Genomic DNA, 24,302 nt, shown 5'->3' on the forward strand with positions numbered 1-24,302 from the left:
TTAGAGAAAAAAAAAATCAGACTAGCTGAATTTGTTCAGATAAAATAAAAGCCTGTGGAAATCTTGAATGAGATCTTGCAAGGTGCAAAATGTTGTGACAATGTCATTATGAGTGGGGAAAAAAAAAAAAAAGCAGGTTTGACAGCAATTTAGCTCTCCCTAATGTCAACTGGAGCTGGAAACAGATGCAGTGGAATACTGTGAAAAAGGATTTTTATTTTTCTAAATGCGTAAGTGACCAAAAATGGAAGATTTGTAAAAAAAAAAAAAAAAAAAAAAAAAAAAAAAAGAATATATATATATAGCTTTTAAATAATATTTGGATGTGCCAGATTGTGGTATTGTTTCTGATTGGATGACCAGTTTGGCAGCTTCTTATTCCTTTAAAAGATTATTTACATGGATATTCTCCATAAATGGTGCATAGGATGTATATTCTGTGGGAGCCTGAAGTTGACCACTGAGGGTAATAATGCTCAAGATCCAAATGGGCAAGGTTAAAGTGCTTTTTTTTTCCAGTCCTACATCAATCAGTGAAGTAACGAGCACTGCTGTAATGATGAGATGAGTAGATGGTCCCAAAGATAGGCAAATATTAAAGGTTGAAAATCCTTAGGGAATCACATGCCCTTCTTGTGAACTGCAGGAAATATGCTTCATCATCAACTGTATTCTGTGGGTAGATGCCAATTATATGAAAGCCCGTCTCTCTAGATCTGTTAGTGTTATTTCAGTGCTTGGGGGCTGGATCTTAATACAATATGCTCTTTTCTTCTCTGACTAGTAAAGCAGCACAAAATAGAATTATTAGTATAAATACACGTTGCCTACAAAATGTAAATCCAGCAATTAGACTTTTCCCTGGTGGTGCGCTCTAATGAGTGTTACCATATTCTTTGTGTTGCTGTAGGGAAGCAGTGGGTGTAGCAGTGGGGCTTGGCTAATTTATGGGGGAATCCTCAGGATACAAAATTTTTCCTTGATAAGGGCAGAAATAAATTGTATTCTAAGCAATATTTATCTCAGACAAGCTTGCCTCCCAAAAGTATATCACTGGGATCATCACTATTTACAGCTTTTATGATTTCTGAGGCTTTCTGACATGTGTGAGCTGGTGAAAAACCTTAATGGAAGGAGTTACCTAATCCTTTTTAATCCTGAGGAAGGTGTAGGTGTAGGGAAAGCTCTGATAAACAAGAGGTGGGTGGAGAAGGCTATTGTACACTTTGAGAATTTTACCATTCCCTTTTCGGGTTGAAAAATACATTTGCAATTCCTCCTTCATGCGCTCAGATGAGCGAGCAAAATGTTTGATCCTTTCTACCATTGCTTGGTATAACTCCTGGCTCCGTGTTGTATGTACTGGTTTGTATGTTGTGTGATGAATGTGTTGTAATTAGAGAAGGTGAAACTCTTCCAATAAAGCTGTGATGGAAAATGCTTCTTGTCTGGAAGGAAAATGCTGGGACTGTCTCATCAATACAACACCAGGGACTTCTTAAACTGTTGCATGACCTCTCCAGAAAAAAGCTGACCCATGGTAATCTAATTATTGTTTGTTGTGATTGGTTGATAACAAAGTAAACATTGGAATAGACTGATTGCCATCTCCATTTTAGGGAAGGGATCTTGACAGTGTTATTTCACTGAGTCCAGCTGCTACTACGCTGTGTTTTTTCTTCTCTCTGATGAGTTAGTATCTTACCTTGTTGGAGGAACTCTAGATAGTAAGTAGCATAGGGAAGGATTAGGTCTTGGGAGTATTGAGTGACAACTGTTCCACATTTGCTTGACCTTATTTTAATTCTTAAAGCTCTCTTTATTTGTTGTAGATGCTGGGGAAGTAAAAATAGTCAAGAATGTGGGTGAAGAATTCCCATGAAAATTAAACCTGGTAATGAGGGTTTGAGTGTGAGGTCTATAACCTTAAGTAAGAATGTTTACTAATAAATGTATGCAGTACTCATGTGGGTGACTAAAGACGTAAATGGCATCAAGGTGAATTTATGTGCTAAATAGTTTGGATGTTTTGGTTCAGTGTCAAATCTGTGTGTTTTTCATTATATGTTCTTCAGCATGCATCAAAGGAGTTTTCTGCAGGCGAACAGAAACTAATTTCTTCTACTTTAAACTGACCAAAATTTTGTAGCCATCTGAGTTCTAAACCCAGCTTCACATGAGGATAAACTCTGAATGGTCATTTAACATACACTGACAATTAACCCATCAGGGTGGGACATTTTCTTTGCATGTTGTGATACAACCAAGTAGTGCAAAGTACTGCTGCTGAGATAGATTCTTTTGTTATGATAATGTTATAAAACTTAGCCCATCTTTCAGAAAAGAATAGCAATGGGGCACCTGAATGTTAAGCAAGTTTTGAAGCAGCTGAAGCAAAGATATTAAGTGAAAATATGAATTTTTTTTCATCATATAGATATGAAGAGATTAAGGTATCCTGGCTCAGAACGTTAGTCTAGATTTTGGTTTGGGCTCCCCTGGGACTAAACTACCAAAGCATTTCCATTACTACTTTTAAAACCTCTCAGTACTCCTCTGAAGCCATGTCTTTTCCAGAGTTTCCTATAGATATCTAGGTAATAACAAAGATCCCCTAAATCTTTCAGTGGCTTAGAAATCAAGAACTGTAGGTGCACAGGAACGTTAACAGTGTTCAAAGACTTAATTTGTAGGAGCTAAAGAAAAGGGAAAAAAGAAAAAAAATGTATAGCAAACATTAATGAGGTAGGATAAGCTACATTTGAAATCTCACGGGCACTCTGCTCTTTTGGGCTCTTATTTGGAACTAGTGGGTTTCGGCAAATGCTGAAGATTATGTGTTCCCCAATTAAAAATTACACTGTGCTGTTGCACTGTAAATAGCAAATACCAAGAGAATCTGGACCTTTTCTCTAACCTTCCACTCTCTTACCCAGTTCCTAGAGCCCCACAAGGGGCAGGAATATGGCAGGCAAATTAGAGTTAGTGCTCTTCTTTTAAGGAAAGGTACCCTGGTGGGAACAGAAGCTGCTCAAATCTCTTGGGCTGCATCTCACAGTAGAAGGGGCTTTTTGCTTACCTTGTGGCAACTCCCCACCCTGGTATTTTTAATCAGTTAAAAAAAAAGAAAAGAAAAAGAAATGGAGTTGATCTACATTTGCCTTGCAGCAAATACCTACTGGGTTGGGAAACTGGGAGAGACATGAGAAGGATAGTATTTATTATTTATAACCATTCCTATAGTGCTTATCACCACAGTGTGAGCACCATCGACAAGGCTCTAAATGTGAGAGAAAATTTAATAATGCATTAATAATAATGTGCACTTGTCTGTGGTGGCAGCAGTTGTGGCTGCGATGACTGAAAGTGGAAATGGCTGCAACTGTGGGAGACCTGAAGGAGCTGGCAGGGAGGCTGGGAGAGCCAAGAGTCCAATGTCTGCCCAACTGCCAGGGCGACAACAGGCATTGGGGGTTGGCAACCTTGCCAAAAATAATGTGCTTAAAGGGTATATTCAGGAGTGAACAGGAATGAACTTGAACTTAATTATTAAAGGTTTCCCATGCTGCTTTGCCATACGTATACGAATGCATGCAGAGGCCTGCCTGGCTCCTGCTCTGAGGTAATGACAGAAGATGACCAAGCCTGGAGTTTGCCTTTGTTAAAAGACTGCAGTTCAAAGCTGGCACCCCAGCTAATGAACTCTCTCCCTCCACTTGTTTTATTATGCTATCCTTCTCTCTTGCTCAGCTCTGTTCTTTCATAATGCCTCTGGCCTGGAAAAAAAGAGAATTCATACCCCTCTGTGCTAGCAATAAGCTGGTGCTGATGAGGTGCCGTTGGGAAAAGAAGGACAGTCGCTAGCAGAGTAAGAAAGAAACAGATCTGAAGCAGTGTAGTTTTCAGTCAAACTTGCAACCAGATTGATTCATTTCTCATTCATTGCTTCAGGAAGAGAGAACTATTTTCCATTGCAACCACCTGCCTGTGGCTTATCGTTCAGTTGTGTGACTGAAAAATAGTGCATGCAGCTTTGGCAATACGTGTTGGAGAAGTGGCAGGAGTTGAGAAACAAGGCAGTAATTTCTCCAGATACATATTGGGAGGCTTTTTTCACAGACAAAACGGTGGTTGTTAGAGGTGGAAGGTATCCCTGAGAAAGGACAGGATGTGTGGTATTGGCTGCACTACTTTGGTAATCTGCCTCTGCCTCATGTGTAGAAAGTTTATTAAGCATTCTGCAGAAAGGACTCAAGTTTAAACCTATTTTCTAGGTAGAATACTTCACAAACATCTTCATCTGCTTCAGTTCAAATATTCATGAAAGAGTTCAAATATCTATTTGTTGTAATAACTAAGACAGACCTGCTCCTACAGGTAACTGTCTTCTGTTTCTCTAGTGCTTTGCTATCAACCTTAAACAGCATTTACTTCCTGCTCTACCTGCTCACCAGGGGGCCCCTACATGCTCTCCTTCTGTGATGATGCCAGAACACCTAACAGCCCTATTGGTGTGAGAGATCCTGAAGTCAGTACTGTAATGCACATTTACTGAGGGTGTTTAGGAGGATCAATGGATACACCCATTTCTGCCACCCAGACAAAATCTGTTGGATCTCTAAGGAAAGTTGACATTTGATAAACACAAAAATCAGATACCAGATACTGAGTCTCCTCTGTTATTTGCCTATTTCTCTTTTTATGCCAACTGATGCAATATTATGTGCACTATGTCTTTCTTCTGGAAAGATCCATGGCTGGGATAATCCAGCATCTTTGTAGAGCAGGTGAAAATCTTCAGAGCACCAGTTGTATGACATTGTAAGTCTCACTATCCAGGTACTGCATATTTGTCATCTTCCCACTTCTAGACATGTGTTATGAGGCTCCAATTCACAGAAGGTGTCCAGGATATGACAAATCAGTAACAGGAAAATCCAAGGTTGTTGAAAGCAAAATTTATTGTGAGGAATTCACACTCAAACTACTGTAGATTTTACAAATAGACTTTGTAGTCCATAAATCCCCAAGCTTAAGGGGAACAGATAAGCTGGTGCAATACATCCACAGTAGCTTTAGAGTGACAGATAATATGGTGGTCAGAGAAGACAAGATTCAGTCAGTGTGATGGTGCACTGCAGCTACATATGCTTTCTGAAGCCATTAAGACTGGTGTTTTCTTTCACTGAAAGTCACAGTTTAATGTTGAAGTGGTATGTGAAGTCAAGAGCTAAAGCTGTCAGGATCCACAACATCTTTAGAGAACTAATAGAGTTCTTTATAATGGTGTTTACTGAATCATATTCCTCTGCCCTGATTTCTGATACTTTAACCCAGAAAAACAAAACAAAAACAAGCAAAAACAGTGTTGTTCCTAGATATAGAGTTGTGTCTCTCGGTAGCTTTGTGTGAGCAAATGTGATTTTAATTCTTCAACTGAGGAAGCTCAAAGAGTTTGGCACCTGGCTGTAAGGAACTAGCAATGAATTCCTCTGGGGTCAACGGCTCCCAGTTGATATAAAGCCATTTAAGCCAACTCTTAGGCCAGCTGTCATGCGTTGGCATAAGCTTCATGGGGAAGGATGATGTGGAAGTAAGAGAGCAATAGATGTAGCACATGCTTACCAGTCTGCTGAGTTTTAAGTAGTGTTCTCTTTATTTATTTAATTCTAGGTAGACTTTCATGAAGTTAGAGCTTCCCTGTGAACTTAAATTTCACATAGGATTATGCAAGGGTCAGGCCCTGATTTAAGCACAGGCAGTAATGTATGACTCTTCACACTCACTTTCCTTTCTCTCTGGGACTGAGCAGTCCAGGAGACATGTTGGTATTTGGATTGTGGGAGAAGACTTTTCAACTACTCACTTTATCATTGCCGTGTATTATTGGTCTTTGGTCATGCAGAGAGTGTATTGTAGCAAGGGGTATATAAGAATTCTAAGGCTATCCTCTTGGGAAAATAGAAAAAAAGAAAAAGAGTAAAATAGAATGTTAGAGCAGAAGGACAATATCCACAATGAATTTTGATAGCTGGAATGGAAGGAAGTGCACAATTTATGATTCTGGTCAGCTGGTTCACCTTTTAGGTATTTTATAGGGTCAGTTCAGCAGGATGATGCAAGCATTGGCAGCAGTAGATAATGTTTCATTTCTGTTGGCTCCATCTCATGGTCTGATTTTGCTAATTACAATAGTTTGAGCCATCAGAGACAAATTACTGAGACTATCTGCAAATGCTGAACAAAGTGTACAAGTATTTTTCATGCACCAATACTCTGAGTTTCATAAATAAAACTTTTACTTCCCTATACATACTGAGAAAAACATAAAGATCAGATGTCTACAGTTTTCATTAAATTCTGAAATGCATTAATCTTTAGAATTGAGATCATTAGAGCTGTTCTTTATTGTCTATTTTCTACCCAGTAGAGAGTAAAAGTCGGAGAAAGGCAGAAAGCCTAAATGTCTTTGGCTTGAGCCTTCCATATGCTTTAGAAGGGAGAGAAGTGCCAGTGGTAGATTTTTTTTTTTAATTTTTATTTTTTGGCAGCTTCTCTTTTTTCGTAGACACCACTTTCCAAAAAAATATTAAGGGTTTGTAGGCTTTTGGCTAGCTTGGTAGCAAAGACAGCATTAAGCACCTGAGTTTAAAACATGCATGTATGGGTATTTGCCACTTCCAATCCACCTGTGAAACATGGCAAATGCCAGTGGGGCATGTACAAGGGGTTATGCAAAGCATGTGAGAGGTAACCAGTGATAAAAAACTTGAGCAAACAGTACTTCGTGCCATGGATTAACAAAAGGAGATAGAAGAGCTGACCTTATTCTCTATCACTGTCAAGAAGCAGATCTATCTATCCATAACAAGAAGCATACACCTGACCTGGGGCAAATCCTTCCTTTCTTCCATGCTGTGGTGCTACAACTGCTAATCCATGTCCTTCTCCACCTGAGTCAAGCAAGGCAGGGAAAGAACTCTGATTCCTTTGTTTTAAAATAGAGTTTTTACTTCACCATATACAAAGAAAAGAGTTCCCGTAAATTACTGCTGTGTGGGAAGATGGGTTTTTGTTGAAGGAACGTTGGAAGACGATGGTATGAGGAAGTAGGAATGTGTTTGAAATAAGCATGACATAGCAATTAAATCTGCTTTCATGTGTGATGTACCAAATGCAAAGGGGAAGCGAAGTTCAGAGGGGATTGTGTATTGGGGTTGTCGGGAACTGCGTCATTCTGGGTTTTACAGAACAAGCTTGGTCATCACTTCACTGCTACCTCAGCACTGGTTCATCTATTAGTGCAGGTTAATAGGGTATCCTAAATGGCTTGTGGGAATCAAGTGATGTGTTATACCCTCACAAAACAGTATGTTCACTGAATGGTGTTGCAGTGCTGGGCAAAGAGTTTTTTGCTGTGGTTTGCTTGGTCTTGGGGGAAGCAGTGGCTGGGTACATCCCTGCCAGGTTGCCTCCTACCTTCAGATGACATGCATCTCTTGAGCAAAGGATATTGGTGGCGAGCAATAAAATGCAAAAGGCTGGGCTCCTGACCCCAGTCAGAGCTAAGGAAGGCAATAAGCCCTTATTCATAGGTCTGTGGAAGGTGCCACATATCTGGGATTTTGGAAAGATTTGAGTTTTGTTTGTCATGTCAAAGGCCATGATCAAGTTTGAGACAGAAGCCTGTCATTTTGGTAGATCTAATTGAGTGATTAGGTTAATAGTCTAGGATTTAGAGATTTAGGATTTAGGTTCAATTTTCTTCATTTTTTTTTTTTCACAGTTCGCTAGCATGTGACTCACTCTTTTCATACCTCAAGAGCCCATTTGGCCAGGACTGGTCTTGGGTGTAATGGAAGGAGAAGTAAATTGAAAGATGAGATATTTATACTGAGGAAATCAGTGGTGTGTAATCTCATAGCTAGATACTCCTTAAGTGCAGTTTTAAGTAGGGTGCACTACAGAATGCGTATTAATAAAATATGAGGTGGTAAAAGTCTGTTTCCAATGAGCCTGGGTGGTTTTCTTTCCTGGAATCCCTTTGAAATAGCAAGAATGCAGTCATTTTAGCCTGTTCATTAAGTGTATTATTTAATCCCACACACTGTAGTTCCTTAAGCATAGAAACAATCTATTTTACACTCAGTGGGAACAATGAGATGCCCCAGAGCATATTTAAAACAGAACTCCCAGACACAATTACTTGGCTTGAAAGAGTCTGAGCTGAGTTTATTATTATGGAAAAGCTCACCAAAATATGCAAACAAAGCCCAGTCATTTCTGTTCAATATTCCTTTCTTTCTTAGAACCTGAATAATATGACTAAATACTAGAAAAACTCTTTTTATGACTAAATTCTGTCTCTTCCTCAAGTATTACAAGTCAGCTCTAAGCCTTTTGTTATTAAATTTTAACTGTTTTCTATTTTTCCCCTACTTTTCCCAAGTATATATTCATAGCTTATTTTCTCAACGTTCTAGCTGAAATTATATGCATTATATTTAGAATCAGTGATACGCATTACTTTTCACTATATGTTGTCAAATGGTTTGTCTATGCATGTCATGCATAGATGCAAGTACGTGCATCCTATGTACCCACATTTACAGACGTGCCAAAGCTGTTTATGTTATGTATGTATGGTTTTTAATAATTATATGTATATTTCATTATATAAATATTATATATAACATAAATATTATATATTTTATAGAAATATATAATTATAGAAATATATAATTTACAGAAATATTACAAAATATTTCAATTTAAAGGACTTTTTTTTTTTTTTTTTGCATGGAGTACTGGTTTCAGTAAGATTTACTGAGTGAAAAGCGATAGACACTGCTAAAATGTATAAGACTTGCAAATGAAATGCTGTCTTACTGCATTTCTCTTTTCTAAAATCTCTGTGTCTGAACTGAGAATGTATTTTTCATGCCTGGATTTCAAGAGAGCCCTCTCAAGAGAGTTAAGTAGAAACCAAATAAAACCACAGCATCTTTGTTTGAAAAAGTCTCTGGGAAAGATTATGCAGTGCTTAAATCCTTTTCTGTTTGTAGCAGGTTTTTTGGATATCAGGTTGCTGTGTTTAAATTTCTTTTTTCCAAAAAAAAAAAAAAATTAATAATAATAATAATAAAAAGACCCAACATGGAAACTCTCTTACCTGTTAAAATACAAAAATTTTTAAAGCGGGAAAGATAATTAAGATTTTTCCTCTCTCAATTTATTCTCCCCCCCCCCCCCCCATTAATCACTGATGTTAAAGTGATTAAGTCTTAAAATATACTAAGCTAACAGAGTTAGGAGAGTTCAAAATCTCCTCTTCTGGGTGAGGAGGAACAAGGTCTGGCAGGTGAGCTTGAAAACCAGTGATGGGACACTGGAACAAGTTGTCCAAGGAGGTGATGGATGCCCCATCCCTGGAGGCATTCAAGGCCAGGCTGGATGTGGCTCTGGGCCGCCTGATCTGGTGGTTGGCGACCCTGCACATAGCAGGGGGTTGAAACACAATGATCATTGTGGTCCTTTTCAACCCAGGTCATTTTATGATTTCTATGATTCTATGAATCCCCCTAGCTCTGTGGGCTGGACATCATCTGTGAAACTCACAAGGCCCTGTCAGCACGGGGTGGGGGGGTGATTGTGATGGAGGGGCAGCAGCAAGAGGGAAATTGTCTTGTAGAATCTCTTGCCAAGTTTGTGGATTTCCAGTGTAGCAGGACAACACATCTTCTGCACAATATGGTTTTAAAAGTATTGTGGGCGATCCCATAATTTAACACTGGCAGGAAATTACCAACAGAGAAAGAGGAGGGGAAGCACTGAGTGTGGGGAGAGCTCCCTGGCAGTGCCATGCCTGGGGTCATGCCATGGCAGCACAGTTCCCACTCCTCATCACACCCGTGGCTGAGCTCAGCCTCCCCTCCTGCTGCTTAACCTAAATTTCCCTCTTCTTAACATCACACTGTTGCTACTAATGATACCTCTGAGCTATATGCTAAATTATTCTTTCTCTGACTTTCAGGTTTTCCTTTCAAATACATGAGGAGTTTCCAGCAATGCTTTTAGCATAGATGGGCTGGGCTTACGACCAATTACTGTATTTAACCGAATCCCAAATGATCTTAAATCTGAGTCTTAAACCCTAAGTTCTCAGGGTTAGCTGGAAGAAAATGTTTTAAATTAGTTTTATCAATACCTTCAATGATTTTGCTCATTTTGACTGTTATGTCCTATTGTAGTTTGCAGGAAACAAACAAAGAACCTTATTTTTCTTCCTGTTAGGTTGTGGTGGTTTTTTTTTGTTTGTTTGTTTTTCCTATATTATGCTCACACAGAAAACCTGTATTGAGGGAAAAACAAACTTAGGAAAAAAAATATAAAAATAGAATGATAACATGATTTCCCTCAGTAACGGTTAAATGAGAATTTGGGGAAAAAAGTTGCAAAAAAGAAAACCTGAATAGCATACCTTCTAACTGGAAAAAAATCACTTGTGATTGAGAATTCAGTTCTTGCTTTAAGAATAAGGACAAAAAGCCATCAGTCTGTTCCGTTATACAGGATGTTTGTTCACAGGTTTATAAGGAATTTGATCAATAAGTTCAGCACCAGCTGAGAGCACTGTGATATTCTAGGTCACGGCGGTGAGTGTGATGAGGTCTCTGAGGAAGAAGCTGCCACTGGAATTGCTTGTGTGAAGGATCCTGCCCTTTCCATGTGCTTCACGTCTATCTATCAGTTGGAAAGTTGCAGCCCAAGGGCAACTAATACATGACATCTTGCAACTTTAGGTATGTTTTTTTTGCCTAAGAGGTGAATTTACGGTGCTCCTTCAGTTTTAAATCATTGAAGGATAGTGCAAAATCTTGGATTCAATAAATACTTTGTCTATTTTAGGGCTCCTTCAAACTGAAGGGTTTAGTGTTTAGTGGTCTTTATGGAAAGATTTGGGTAGTACAGAGGGAAAGATTCCACAGCTTCTGGGAACTACAGGGCTGCTTAGAAACTCACTTATCTGCAACCTGATGAAGGGCAGTAATACTCGGGGTCAGTTCCTGCTGTTTGTGGTGCCTTATCAGATGCTTCATGCTGAAGGTACTGCCCTTGTCTTTCTCTATCCCAAACCTTCTCTTTGTGATCACTTGACTGTGCTATCAACAGAACTCGATCTTTAATACTGTATTAATTCCAGAAAAAAATGTTCTTTTTCTTTTTTTGGATGTAGGGCTGTTTTTTGGTCTGTCTGATTACAGATTCAACTTTCTGGCACTGTCGGGGGATTGGAGACCCCACTAGTGTCTGTAACAGCCTGAGGATGGTCCTTGTGAGGCTCTCCATTTATAGAGACTTTAATGCAAGGTGCACTCTCTTGTGCTTTCCTAGATAAAACATCTCAGATGCCCATGACTTTTTACAAACCCATTCAACAGCTGACTCTCGTATCTCCCTCCAGTCTAGCAGATTTCTGTATCAGCTATTCAGTTTGTACCTTAAAGCTTCCCTTATTCCTCTTGATCCTTTCTGTTAGCAGTAACTGGTCAGCTTGTCCCTGGAAGCTTTAGCAGTGTACAAAAAGTTCTGCTTGTCTAATGCTTTTCTGATCTTGGTTGTCTTTTCCCTTCCAGCCCTTAAGCAGTAGGATACCTGTTCTCTTTCCTGTTTATGTTCTCCTAGTCCAGCCCTAAAGATAACAAAATCTTGTTAGGATTTTTCTTTCTTTTAAATTCATTAGTTTCATTGTGCCTCATTACATAGGCCAGGTTATGGTCCTCAGATGACTCCTTTCAGAGGCATAAAAGGGTACTTCATCACCAACATCCTAAGGTTTCTTTTTGTGTAAATGAGCGTATGGGAACTGTTGAGTCACAGCCTGAACCACTGATTGATCACCTGAGGCAACGACCGGGTCAGCTGTGGGAGCACAAGTGAAGGCAGTTCACCTGCGTAACTGGAAGGAGTGGAACCTGGCTACACCCCTTCTAGACCCCATTTGAGGGCTGAGTGCCACTAGGGAAGGATCTCTTTCTGGAGATCCCTCCTTTGTGGAGTTTTTCATTGCGAGCCTAGATCTTCAGATACGGGTGAGCATTCCTTCTCTGTTTGTTCCTTTGCTATCTCACTACGATACTCTTTCCAACTGTACTTTGTTGACTGTACAATGAGCAGAGGTCATATGTTTGAGAAGAAAGTTGTTTCACTTCTGTGGTGGTCACTGAATCTAGCTGTGCTAGAAGGCAACCTGGTTCCTTTCTGTCATTATGTGACCTGAGGAGAGATTTGGGGAGAGGAAGACAGTTATGTACAAGCTGGAGAGAGCATATGCAATTGAGTAACTTATTACTGTATGCACTGCTTCTTCCTTCTGTTTGTGCCAAAATAAGATCAGAGACAGTTGGTTTTTGCTATCAATAGATGCTTCAGTGAATCAGGCACTGATCAGAATGGAAAAAAGAATGACGGCTGGGAGCGGAAATAATTGCTCTGGTAGGTACCCAACTCTTCAAAGAGTATGGATAGGAAAGAAAGTGCTATTATGTGCAGTGGATCATAGATATATTTGCTCTTCCTCTTGCAATGATGGAAAGTGGTTTTGCGCAAGTAGAATCCATTTGTGTGAGCATGTTAGCAAATAGCCATGCACAGAGCTTCTAATTCAGAGCCAGAAGGTACACACCTTTTACTGAAGATGTAGTGTTGCCTGTATGTTACTGCAGATATAGTTCATTCATGTTTATTTTGAACTGCATAAATTCCTTCTCACTTGTAGTGCTCCATATTTGTGAGCATTGCTAGACATGGAATAAAGACATAGCCCCTTCCTCAAATATAGCTTATAATGTTTTAAACTTATCACCAGAATTTGTTGTTAGTGCTGAATAACTTAAGAAAAAGAGGAAAAATAATTCTTAGAGCAGACTGTGAGTTGATAGCTCTTTTGCTAATTTAAACTCTGACTATCCCTTCAATTACATCTGAAAGTAATTTTTACTACCTCCTTCAGTAAGGATGAATCTTTTGGTTTACAGTTTTGCTTCTGTGTTCGTCCTCTGTCCTCTTCTTCCAGTTGCAGAATCCTTAAACTGAAACAGCTGAAAGGAGGAGACTCTTAGGAGGAAGCGTTATATTTACTGGCCTTTGTTTTTATTCTTACCTGGGCATCCGCTCATAGCTACAGCTGAAAACATGGTATGTCTAGGCATGTTTTGCGCTGCCTTATGTAGCTACTCTTCTGTTCGCGTTTCATTTCACAGTGGTTTGAATTTACAGGAAATAATCATATAATTATTTCCTCTTTTTGATGAAAGGTATATTTGGCAGCAATTTCAACATGCATAACCTTATGAGTTCTTTGCGTCTCATTTCCTATGAGCTCTCTTAATGATGGAAGGAGAAAATTCACATGGTTTCTCCAAAATATACTTATAGGCTATTCATATGGCTTGAGTTTGCAAAACACAGGAATGTTCTCTGGGCTTGGAATTGTAAGGCAGTAAGTGAGCAAGTCTCTGTATCTAGGAAAGAAAAATAAGAAAGGAACACATGCCCAAGTTGTCTGATAAGATCTTATTGTAGCTCCTGAAAGCTAGAAATGGCTAAGCTGTGTGGGCAGAGCTTGATGGGTGCTGGAGGAACCTGGCACACCAGCTCTGTGAGTACAGTTTTATGACTACAGGGTACTGAGATGAGAGGCAAGGGACTTACTACTCTAGCACTTTGATCATCTCCCTGCTCTGCAATGTTATTTCTTCTTCCTTTATTTCCACTGAGCATCCCAGGGAATACATCCATAGGAAGTTCCCATCATTTCCAATTATGAGGGAGAAAGTGAAAGGACTTGCCAGTAGTCTGCTGTGTAGGATGCCAACAGCAGAACTGAGAAAGAAATCTCCATCTCGGGGCTTATCTCCACAGTCAGCCATTGAAAGGAAGGCTGTCGCCATTTATCCTCCCCTTCTCACCATGTGAGGTTGATCCAGCTCTGATTGTGCGGTTCTGTAGCTATCAGTGAGCCCAGAATAACAAACAAGGCAAAGAAAGCAGGATATTTTGGGGACCTGATCAGGATTGGGCCTACCTGTTGGGCAGAGCTGGACTGTGACTGCTAGATGAGCTCATGTGCTTCTTGGGATGTCACTGAACCTCTTGGATCTCCAACACTGGCTGAACCATCTGGGCACCACTGTAATACACGTAACAACCAGGCAACACACGGAGAAGCATACATTGGCTCAGTTGCAGTACTAATAAAATATTATGCTATGTTGGAGAAGCTTTCCGCTGATTTTCAATTCAGAAGATAGGTACCAGAGTGTACAATGTCCTACTGACCACAGGGCTGATTTAGACTTTAATACAGGATTTTTTTAACCAGATTGTTTAATTATATTCCACTTCCATCTCTCTCTTACTTGATAGTCTTCAAGTAGCTTGGGATCATTTCCATCACTCTTGTCTGGTTGATCAGTGAGGATTAGCTTCCATGAGGTCTGCAAGCCTTCATTACTACTTGAGGAATAATATTCCTCAAGATGTAGATGCTGAGAAAGCAAGAAAGTATTTCCTGAGGACCTATGGTGACATCTGCCCTGTTATCAAATCAGCACTGTTGTGGGTCACCTAACTCTTCTGAACTCCCATTTGGTATGTATTGTTGCCTTTAACAAAATCATTTCCAGATCTGCAAAATTTTGATTAAGAATGAAAAACCTAAGATTTTTCTGAAATGACACAGATTTAAATCTGTCTAATTCTTTCTACTGGCTTCAGAAATTAGTGTCTTTCTGCTATTTATCAGAATTAAACTATGGACAAAATTCTCACTTATATCAATCGAGTTCTGTCCACCCAACCACTCTTACTGAATTCATGGCATGTTAAAGGCACTGTACACCTTTCTTAGACCTCCATTTAGGTGCCTGACACACTCTAAAGCCAACGTTGCAATGCTTCTTGTTTGTCATATAATCTCTGTTACAACTAAAAGGTGAGATTAAGGGGCTTAAAATTGAGATGGAGACATGCATTTGGATAATTCATTTTAATGATGTAATATCCTTCCATCCTCATTCTGTGGCATGTGGTGGTCCTGGAAGCAGCTCTGGCTTTGTTTTTAGGAGTGCTATGAGGACTCTGAACCTTTGACCTTCTTTCTCCTTTCCGTATGTAGAAAGTCCTAGAAAATTCCCTAATGGCACAAATTATAGGAGGCACAGTCTTGACTCTGAGAACTCTTGTACACACTCCCTCCCTCTGTTTTTTTCCCTCCTGCACTTGTCAGATTGTGAGGAGAAGATAATCTTCATTTTACACAGGGGGAATTGGATGCAGTAGAAATGTTTCACAGCAGTAGAAAAAAAGAATCGACATATAACCCCCCTCAACTTGGTGTTCAGATGTAAGGTTGTTATATTCCCTCCTCTCCCAATCCTTGCTGTTCTTGTTGCTTAATGGTGACGAGAGAAATAACACTACCTCTCCTATCTCAGAGCAGGAAATCGGCAAGTATAATACATGCATATGCATAAAATTCAGCAACAGGAGCTATTGCCAATTTAAGCCATTGTTCTCCTAATTTGAAGAAAAAAGGCAGTCTTACTGCCTTTATAGTAAAAGCCTCAAACAGATTAGGTCAAGTCTCTGCAGACAAAGTAATTCTGTGGTGCTTAAAATGATAGGGACTAATCTCCATGAAAGCTGAGTCCAGGGGTATAGGCTATTAAAGACATCTATATGCTATAGGCAGAGGAGAAGGTAAGAGGTCCAGCTCATAATGAGAAACGATAACTCTACACACTTTGTTTACAGTTTACCCCAAAGACCACAGATTAACACAAATCTCAGAGCATCTTTATTATGGCACTGCATTGGAGAGGGGGCTGCCAACAGAGGGTGGAATTGTTAAGTAGGCTGGGACCATCTGTCCTCTCAGGGAGGTGAAAACGTGCATGATTGAGTGACACCTGCTTGTCAAGTGTGGCCTGCTGGGAAATTTTCTCTTGGATCACTGAGCTCAGAGTACATTACCTGCATTAAAATCAGACAAACAATCTCATCAGCATTATGCATTTAAGCAACTTCTGGCAATATCAGAATAAAACATATTTTCAAGATCTCCAGATTTTGGAAGATCAGGAGCTCATGCTTTGTTTTCCATTTTGGCAAGCTTAGTTTCTGGTGGAAATTGAGCATTTGAAAAATACATTTTCTGTTATTTTAAGGATCACTGGAGATAAACCAACAGGAAATACGAGCTGGCTTTTTTCTTTTTCTTTCCTTGAAAAGCAATGACTTCTTACAAACCAAGTCTTTGCATGCATAAAAGTATTGTCCCTCTGAAGCAGAATAATTTTGATTGCACTCTACTTAATGCAAGGAACTGCCCCTTTTAAAATATTTATCCACCTCGGAACACATTTAAGCAATATTTACTAAAACCTTGAAAAGAAGGATGTAAAAACAAGAGTTGACACTTCTGTCTGAACTCATGCTATTGAGAAGAAAGCTGGTCCTATCGCTCCCTTTCAAAAAGCACCACAGCATGAGCTAAGGTCAGAGTGTCACCTTGAATTTCCAGTACAAATCCCGATATTCTTCTCTTGCGTGGATATCAGCTTGATCATTAGATCTAAATCTAGATGCCACTGTAAATCACAGGTGGTTTTATCAGTGGATGTAATGGAGGGGGTGTTTGTGTCAGGATTTGACCTTTAATGTCATTTTTTTTTCAAGCAAAAGCTCATTTACTTTGTATTATACAGGAAAAATGTTTATCATTAAAATCTGTTTTTGATTCTAATCAACATTTTCACTTGTTGAATTCCAGAGTTGTAGGCTCAAAAAACGATCTGTTGAAAACAAAAACAAAAGTAACACAGGAGGTGAGAGAGAGAAAAAAGAAAGTGGTTAGCAGTAGATTTGTATCTTGAGAAATAACACCACCAGCACTATTGCAAACTAACTTGTAGCTCTGTCATTGATTTAATCAAGTAGTAATTCTATGGATCAGGACCATTGAAGTTTATTAAAGATAATGAAAAAATGTTCATTGGATATCCAGTTAGGTCCTTGCAGTATTAAGAGGGTATGCTTCACTTTTCTTTTTCCTAACCAATAAATCTTGTGTTTCTTCCGGACAGTACGGTGAAGGCTATGTATATTACTTTCAGTGTTGTGAGTGCTGAAGCAGTGATACGTGTGTTTATCTCTGACAAAAGGTACAGCAGAAATCCAAGTAAGAACAATAGGATCCATCATATTACTGCGTAGTCCCCAAGTCCTTCTCCTATTAGTTCTGATGACAGTTGTTTGTCTATAAATTTTAGTTCCAAGAGCTCTGGGAGGTCACAACCGAATCACTTCCTCTGTTCTACAAATATCTCATTAATTTCCCTTGTTTCTAGTCCTGTTGCAGACCAAGGCATTATGGGGCCAACTCCATCTTCGTGACTATGGATGGTGGGTTCAGGGATGTAGATGAGATCTGATGCTGATCTGGAGCAATTTGAGGTCAGGGACTGGATCAGCCATGTGTTCTCTTCTTGGCAGTGGTGCTGGGAAAGGTGGCAGAGCCCTCTTCCTCCTGGATGCACCTCTTCAGTCACCAGTAACGCTGATATAGATTTTTTGGGGGTCTTGGCATTGCTGGATCTCTATTTATCTTTAGAAATTTCCTTCAAACAAAGAAATTTGCTGAGATATGTTAATACAAAACAAGCAGAAATGAAGAGCAAGGTCCCTTGTTCTTAAGCAAACATCTTGCCTCTCCACTGTGGGGCCTTGCTGGCAAGATGTGCTGCGTTTCAAAGGGATGAAATGATTGCATTAACCTGAATGTTTCTTCAGTGACCTCACTCTGGCTGTTGCCATGCTTACCTGCAAATACAAAAACAAACAGATGGACTGGTGCTCAGCCAAGGAGTCAGGAAAGGTCTGTTCAGGGGGAGGAATGATCACACTGTAACTTCTTTTATTATTATTATTATTATTTAATTTATGCTAAGTTGCTTAAACTGGAGTGCTGGAAAACTAAGTGCTGTTGAGGGGCATGCAGACATGGGTTCATCCTGACAAGCAATATCCTTTTGGGTTGCTGGGACGATGAGAAAATGTTGGATATGGGAATGCTGTCTGCTATTAAATATGATACTGGCTATGTTCTGCTCTGCTCTCAGGAACTTTAATTGTGGGCTTTAGGTAATTTTTCAAAGTGGATTGCAGGTGTGGTGTTGCTGCTCTTCTTTGAGTAGCGTTTTGTCATTCCTGAGAATACCATTTTTTTCTTTCCAAATGACTGACTACAGAATATTAGCTTTAAATGCATTGATGAAAGAACAGCTAATAATTATGACACACACACACACACACACACAAAAAAAAAAAAAAAAAAAAGAAGAGAGAGAGAGAGAAAAGAGGCATACATGCTACAGGGTTTTCTTGTGCGAAAAATACTTCAGAACTATTAATTTTATTCTATATCAATTCTTCTGCCATCTCATCTCCAGCACACCTGGTGTGTGTGTGTATTAAGTGATGTGATTAATATCTGTCAGATATGGTTTGTTTTCTCACTAATTCTTTAGCAGTGTGGGAATCCTGTGAAAGGAATGACTTTTCAGAAGCATTCTCTTTCTCTTTTGGTTGTATCTGATGCTGTGTGTTTGCTGGAGATAATTGTGTTTCTTGAGGGAAGTGGAAACTGGGCTCAGCTGGATGTTTCCCAGGGGAATCCTTTCCTCCCAGAAAATTCCTGTTGCTTAAATCCAAAATAATCTACGGAGGTAGAAGAGCACAGGAAGTGTTTTAATAACTGTTATCTTTCCTCTTAGCTTACCTGTCCAGTGAGTGCTGAGGAGTCTGTTGGAGCCAGCTCCTTGGCTCCCATCTGTAACTGGTAGCAGCTCATGTCTGTCTCAGAGACCTAAAAGGTTTGGGAGCCTGGAAAGCTCCCAGAGAGTGGTTGCCAACCATACAGACAACCCACAGCCTGCTGGGTTGGTGGCTGTAGCACAGCCAACAAAGTGCTCCCACCACTACCAGGGTCAACAGTACCTGGGCAACTGGGGAGACATTCCCATCCACATGATGCATTTGGATCTTGGTTGTTTTCTAGGAGATTTTGTTCCCAATTGGGATGAAATTGTCTTTTAAATGGGGTCACTTCTGCCCAGACAGATGTGCAAGTGTAGTTGGCGTGCTCCTGTACATCCTTTTGCATGGTATATGACCAGCAAATAAATGAAACCTCCTGTAAACCTACACTGTAACCTGGAAGACTTTGTTTTAAAGTATCTGATTTAAAAATTGATAATTGCTATGCATTAATGTGGTCACTGCTTTCTTCTTTCAGAACTTAAGACCTGATTTCTATTGACATGAAGGCCACATTATGACAGTCTCACTGTTCAACAGGGTCATTCAGTGGATGTAAATATAATTTGCTCCTACCTTGAGGTCTGTTTGCATCACAGAAATCTTTATAGTGGCCTTTGCTTAAATGTGAATTGAGGTTTTGAACTGCAAATACATTTACTATGGTAAAGAAATACAAAAATACTTTAGGCCTGTTCTGGTTACATTCACAGAGGAAGATATCAGGACTTCAGTGGTTTTATTCTCAGCCTACAGAAGTGTGACTAAGAGGTTCTTTGTGTTTTCAGTTCTGATATGGCCAATAGAGAAAAAAATATTATTTCCTTGGTCACGTATAACAGCTTCCTCCTATTGTCTCTTACTTGCATTTTCCTTTTGATATTGTTTTCATATGTTTTCATTTCTTTGAATATTTATTTATTTATTTATTTAAGGAAAGCAGTGTGCAAGCAAGTGACTCTTTGAAACACAGAAAATGAATAGGGCCCTGCAACTAAACAGGCTGTAACATGCATTCAGAGCTGATTGTCTGAAATGTTGGGACTCTACTCCACCCCCTCTGTTTTGCAGTTATGGACTTGAAAGCACCTCAGGCAAGAGACTGTTGGAGCAGTGAGAGCTCTGAAATTTTTGTTTGCATAAATTCATAACTAAATACTCTGGTGTGAAAGAGAAGGGGATAAAATGTTTTTCCTGCTGATTTGCAATTCTAAGTCAGCTGGTTCTTTCTGTTGGTGGGGGCAGCAAAATGCTGTCAGACCTAAAAATGCTTATGTTTATCTGGGAATACAGTAATGCTTTTGCTCTTGTTTTACATGTACAGAGTATACATTCAGTGAAGCACTCGGGAGTGTATCATTCAGAGAATGGGAATCACTGAGCAATTAATAATTCAGGTCTGTTGTGCCCTGACGTACACCATAGTATGGCATCAATCTAGAAATTGTGCACAGGATAATCCATCAATCGCTTAGTTCTACCATTCAATTTTGAATAATTGTTTGTTTCTGTTTTTCTAATTTGCTTTGGAAAATCAACTTTTTCCAGCTTTCACAGGAGTAGTTTCCCTTGAGAAAGCAGAGCTCAAGTTTTTATCCCATATTCTTAGCTGATGTTGAATGATACAAAGTCTCAGAATATATTCAGTACATGAATTAGGATATATTTAGTAATTGCTCCTAAACATTTTCCTAACCATGCTGGGATGTAATTGCTATTAGAGATTGAATACTTCAGATTTTATAGTCAAGGTTTTCTATATTCAAATCTATAGAAGCTTATAAATATGATGGTATGGAAGTATTTGCTTTCATATTGTATGATGGTCAGGAGAGTTGGTTTTGAGGCATTTGCATGTGGCAGGTGTAGTGAGTACATCGTAGATACGGGATCAGGCCCCTGGACGAAGCTGCAGATAAGTTTTCAATTCCAAGTTACTCTGAATTTGACAGAGTGGATGCCTGAACTTGAGTATGATACATTCAGGGTTTTATCTGGACATGCCACTTGGGTGTGCTGTCCCCAGGTGTCACCCTCAATTTTCCGACAGTATTTGCCCACCTTCATTTACTGTTTTTTGCTTGTGTTGAAAATATTTCTCATGAAAAACCCATTTATGTGCCAAAACAAACTAGTAATGTTAACAAAATAGGCTTGCTTTTAACAGTGCACATTAAGTTTGCATCTCATATTGTGTGTACCTGCACAACAGTCTAAGGGGATGCTGTACTGGAGCCATAGCAGCAGACATAGATCCATCAGATTTGGGTTGTGTTTGCAATCTTGACACTTACTGGCTTCGATTTGCAGCAAATCATCCTATTTCTGAGTTTTTCTTTGCTTTCTCATTCTTTTTTTGTGTTGTCAGGTGCAGGTTATTAATGGGAAAGAAAAGAGGAAGAAAGTGTAACCCTGTTCCTTTTTGTCTTCTGAGAACCATCCAGGTGGTACATTTTTGGGCTGTGGGTCACAGGAGAAACTACAGAGCCTTCACTGCATCCAATCACTCTTTCATATTCAGATCAGGTCCATACCTGCTCTGTTCATCTCAGAACTGCAAGCTCTTTGAGGCAAAGGCTGCAGCTCAGTATGATTTTGTGCAGCTTCATCCACAGTACCAGTCTTCACCTAGGGAGTTATCATCCAGATCCTACAGAAATTTAAATAATTATGGTGAAGCTTATTCTTCGGCTGCTTTGGAAAAGTAAGCTCTGTTTCAAATCAGTACTAGTCTGGAAAGACAGTCATTGCAGCCTGGGCTCTGCCTTGCAAGCCCTCATGACCTGCCTCTTGCTGTTTCCTGAACAAGCTGCAGATGCTCTAGGAATTTATTTAATGGGGACCAAATTGCTGAGGGTAGCTGCTTGCAGCCACATCCACAGCATTTCTGTCTGGAATTTGGTCCGATGGAGGCACAGAATCAGTATTCTCCACGTAAGCCATGTGTGACAGATTTATGATTTTAAATGAATGGGCTGCATGAGGGCAACCATGCTCTGGCCCACCTGCTGTTTCTTGTTGCTTGCTCCTCTGAGACATAAGAGAGGACCTAAAAATTTAAGGAAGAGGGAGGTAGGGAAAAAAACAAAAACCAAGGGTGTTGAATGTGAAGAAATTTCCACCATGAGGATGAAAGCATCAGAAAGGCAGCTAAAAGCTGTCACATGTCAATCACATAAAGGGTAGGAAGCATATGCAGTGCAGTTAGTGCTCTGAGCAAAGGGGAAATTAAAAACAACTAGTGTCTGGGTGTTAATTATATACCGAGCTGCTAATAAGTTGGAGACGGTGTGAGCATCCACTTCTGATGCATGTCAGCCTTGCAAGACAAATACAATGAAAGATAAGACAATTTTGAGTGGTATAATATTAACCAGGGTGGTACACGTAAAGTTAGTAAGGAGTGCTGGCACTGCACCTGTACAAATACGCCTGCCCTTTTCAGGGCACTTGCTGGCAGTGATGTACAATAAAGGTGCATTGATCTCTTTTATCTTCAAACCAGTTGTAAGGTCTAAAATACTGAGTGAACCAAAAGACCTCATTAACTTCAGCTATCAACAACACTGTCTAATGTGTTTAAAAGAAAAAAAGTTTAAAATCCCAAGCATCATCTCAAACAGTCCCTCTCTCATTATCTCAGCCCTTCCTGGAGAAGATCAATAAACAATTTGCATATTTTTTTTATCAATATTTAATGTAATGCAGCAGGATGCTTTTGATGGCTCGGGTCCTTCTGTGCACTCTTTTAACATGACAGAGACTAAGAGCCCAGCAGGTGCTCAGGTGCTGGGGTCAGTTCCCAGTTAAAAACATTAGGGATTGGTCTGGCTAAATAATCTACAGCTGCCCATCCAAGGGCAGGAGTGAAAGCTCACAGAGCATGGTGATGAATTTTAACGATCCTGGAAGACAAATGAGCCTGAGCTGCCATGCAATTAGTGGGCTGTGGAAAGATGTGTTGGGTCTAAATGAGAGACATGATCTGCTCTTGACTCCTAGTGTGGTAGGAGCCCTCCCTCTGAAGGCTGTAATGAGGAAGGTAGATGAGATCCCAAACAGGTTGACAGAACAATTAAGGGGAAAACAGGAGTTGCTTCAAAATGTAGTATCCCCATCGATGATACAGATACATACAGAGCTTCCCTTTTAAGAAATGTGTGCTCCTTTTCAAAAGCAGGTATGTGCCTGGGGATTTCCTTTTGCTTTCCATGTACTTATATATATTTTTGCTTTTATTTCTGATTCAAGCTTTAGTTAAATAAGAAAAGACCTCCGAAGAAAAAGCCTGGTTCTGAACTTGCTTAGAGAGCAAACTAGGAGCAACTCCTCCAAACTCCATACAATTAGAACAATCTCCTAGCTGGTGCATCTTGTGTAGATATATTATTAGTGCAGTAGACCAAAGGTAGTTTCCTTTCAAGGACTGGGCCATTGTTTGACTCTGCTTGATTGGGACTTTAAAGCTCTGTGATGAATGTGAGTGCTCAGAACAGCTGAATCATAGAATATCTCGAGTTGAAAGAGACCCAACCCCTGGCTCCATGTAGGACCACCCAAAAATCAAAAGCTGTGTCTGGGAGCACCATCCAAACTATCCTTCAGCTTCGGCTGCTGGGTGCCATGCCCACTGCCCTGGGGAGGCTGTTCCATGCCCATTGCCCTCTGGGAGAAGAACCTTTTCCTCACACCCAACCTGACCCTCCCCTCACACAACTCATTGGAAGAGGTTTCCAAGTTCTGCCTGAAGCAAACTTTGAGTTATTCCTCTATCTCTGAAGAAATGAAAAGGTGTGTATTTTTAAAATATGTCATCAGAAAAGAATATACATGTTAAAAATAATTGTTTATAAAGGGATCAAACTGTGATCGTCAGCTATCTTCAAGAAGACTGTATACATGTAAAAATCTTACCTGTTTCAATGGCAAACAGATGGCACTCAGGTAGTACAAATAGTACACCAGAAATAATCTGTGCAATAATCTGAGCCTTATTGTACTTCCTGAACGGTATCAGAAAGAAGGTGGCAATTTCCTTGAACACTGCTCATTATTTGAACATACTGAGGTTGATTATAGAGGATGATTATACACATTGTGCTGGAGATCTGCAAGAGATGTGTTTCTGTTGGTAGGACAGATTTGGCACTTCTGTTTCGTTACTTAGTGGTGATTTGTCGCATAGGCCAGGTAATGTTGTTTCCTTTGTCTGGCTGGACGCTGTTATAACCCATGTGGATACTTGCACACATAAATTGAAGTTAGGGCTTTACAAATAGTGTTGCATGTTGTGATATTTTATTCAGGGTTGATACTGAGCTGTTAGATGATGGTATGCAGTCAGTTTGCTTTTCGTGATATTGCAAAATGCAGAGGTTATAATGTTTGTGGAGGTAAACGCAATTACAAGGAAGTAGACATGG

At 39.7% G+C, this 24,302-nt stretch overlaps 1 long non-coding RNA gene across 2 annotated transcripts in view; it reads left to right on the plus strand.

Moving 5' to 3' along the window:
- The first annotated feature begins 1,654 nt into the window (after positions 1-1,654).
- LOC101749505 overlaps positions 1,655-24,302 on the plus strand; it is a 198,248-nt gene continuing 175,600 nt past the window's right edge. For both annotated transcript variants that reach the window (XR_005860213.1, XR_006939400.1), the window contains exons 1-2: positions 1,655-1,727; positions 1,833-1,894. This is a non-coding gene — a long non-coding RNA (uncharacterized LOC101749505). The remainder of the gene's footprint in view (positions 1,728-1,832; positions 1,895-24,302) is intronic.

Source organism: Gallus gallus, chromosome 5, assembly GCF_016699485.2.
Source record: "Gallus gallus isolate bGalGal1 chromosome 5, bGalGal1.mat.broiler.GRCg7b, whole genome shotgun sequence".
In the NCBI taxonomy this organism is placed as follows: Eukaryota; Metazoa; Chordata; class Aves; order Galliformes; family Phasianidae; genus Gallus; species Gallus gallus.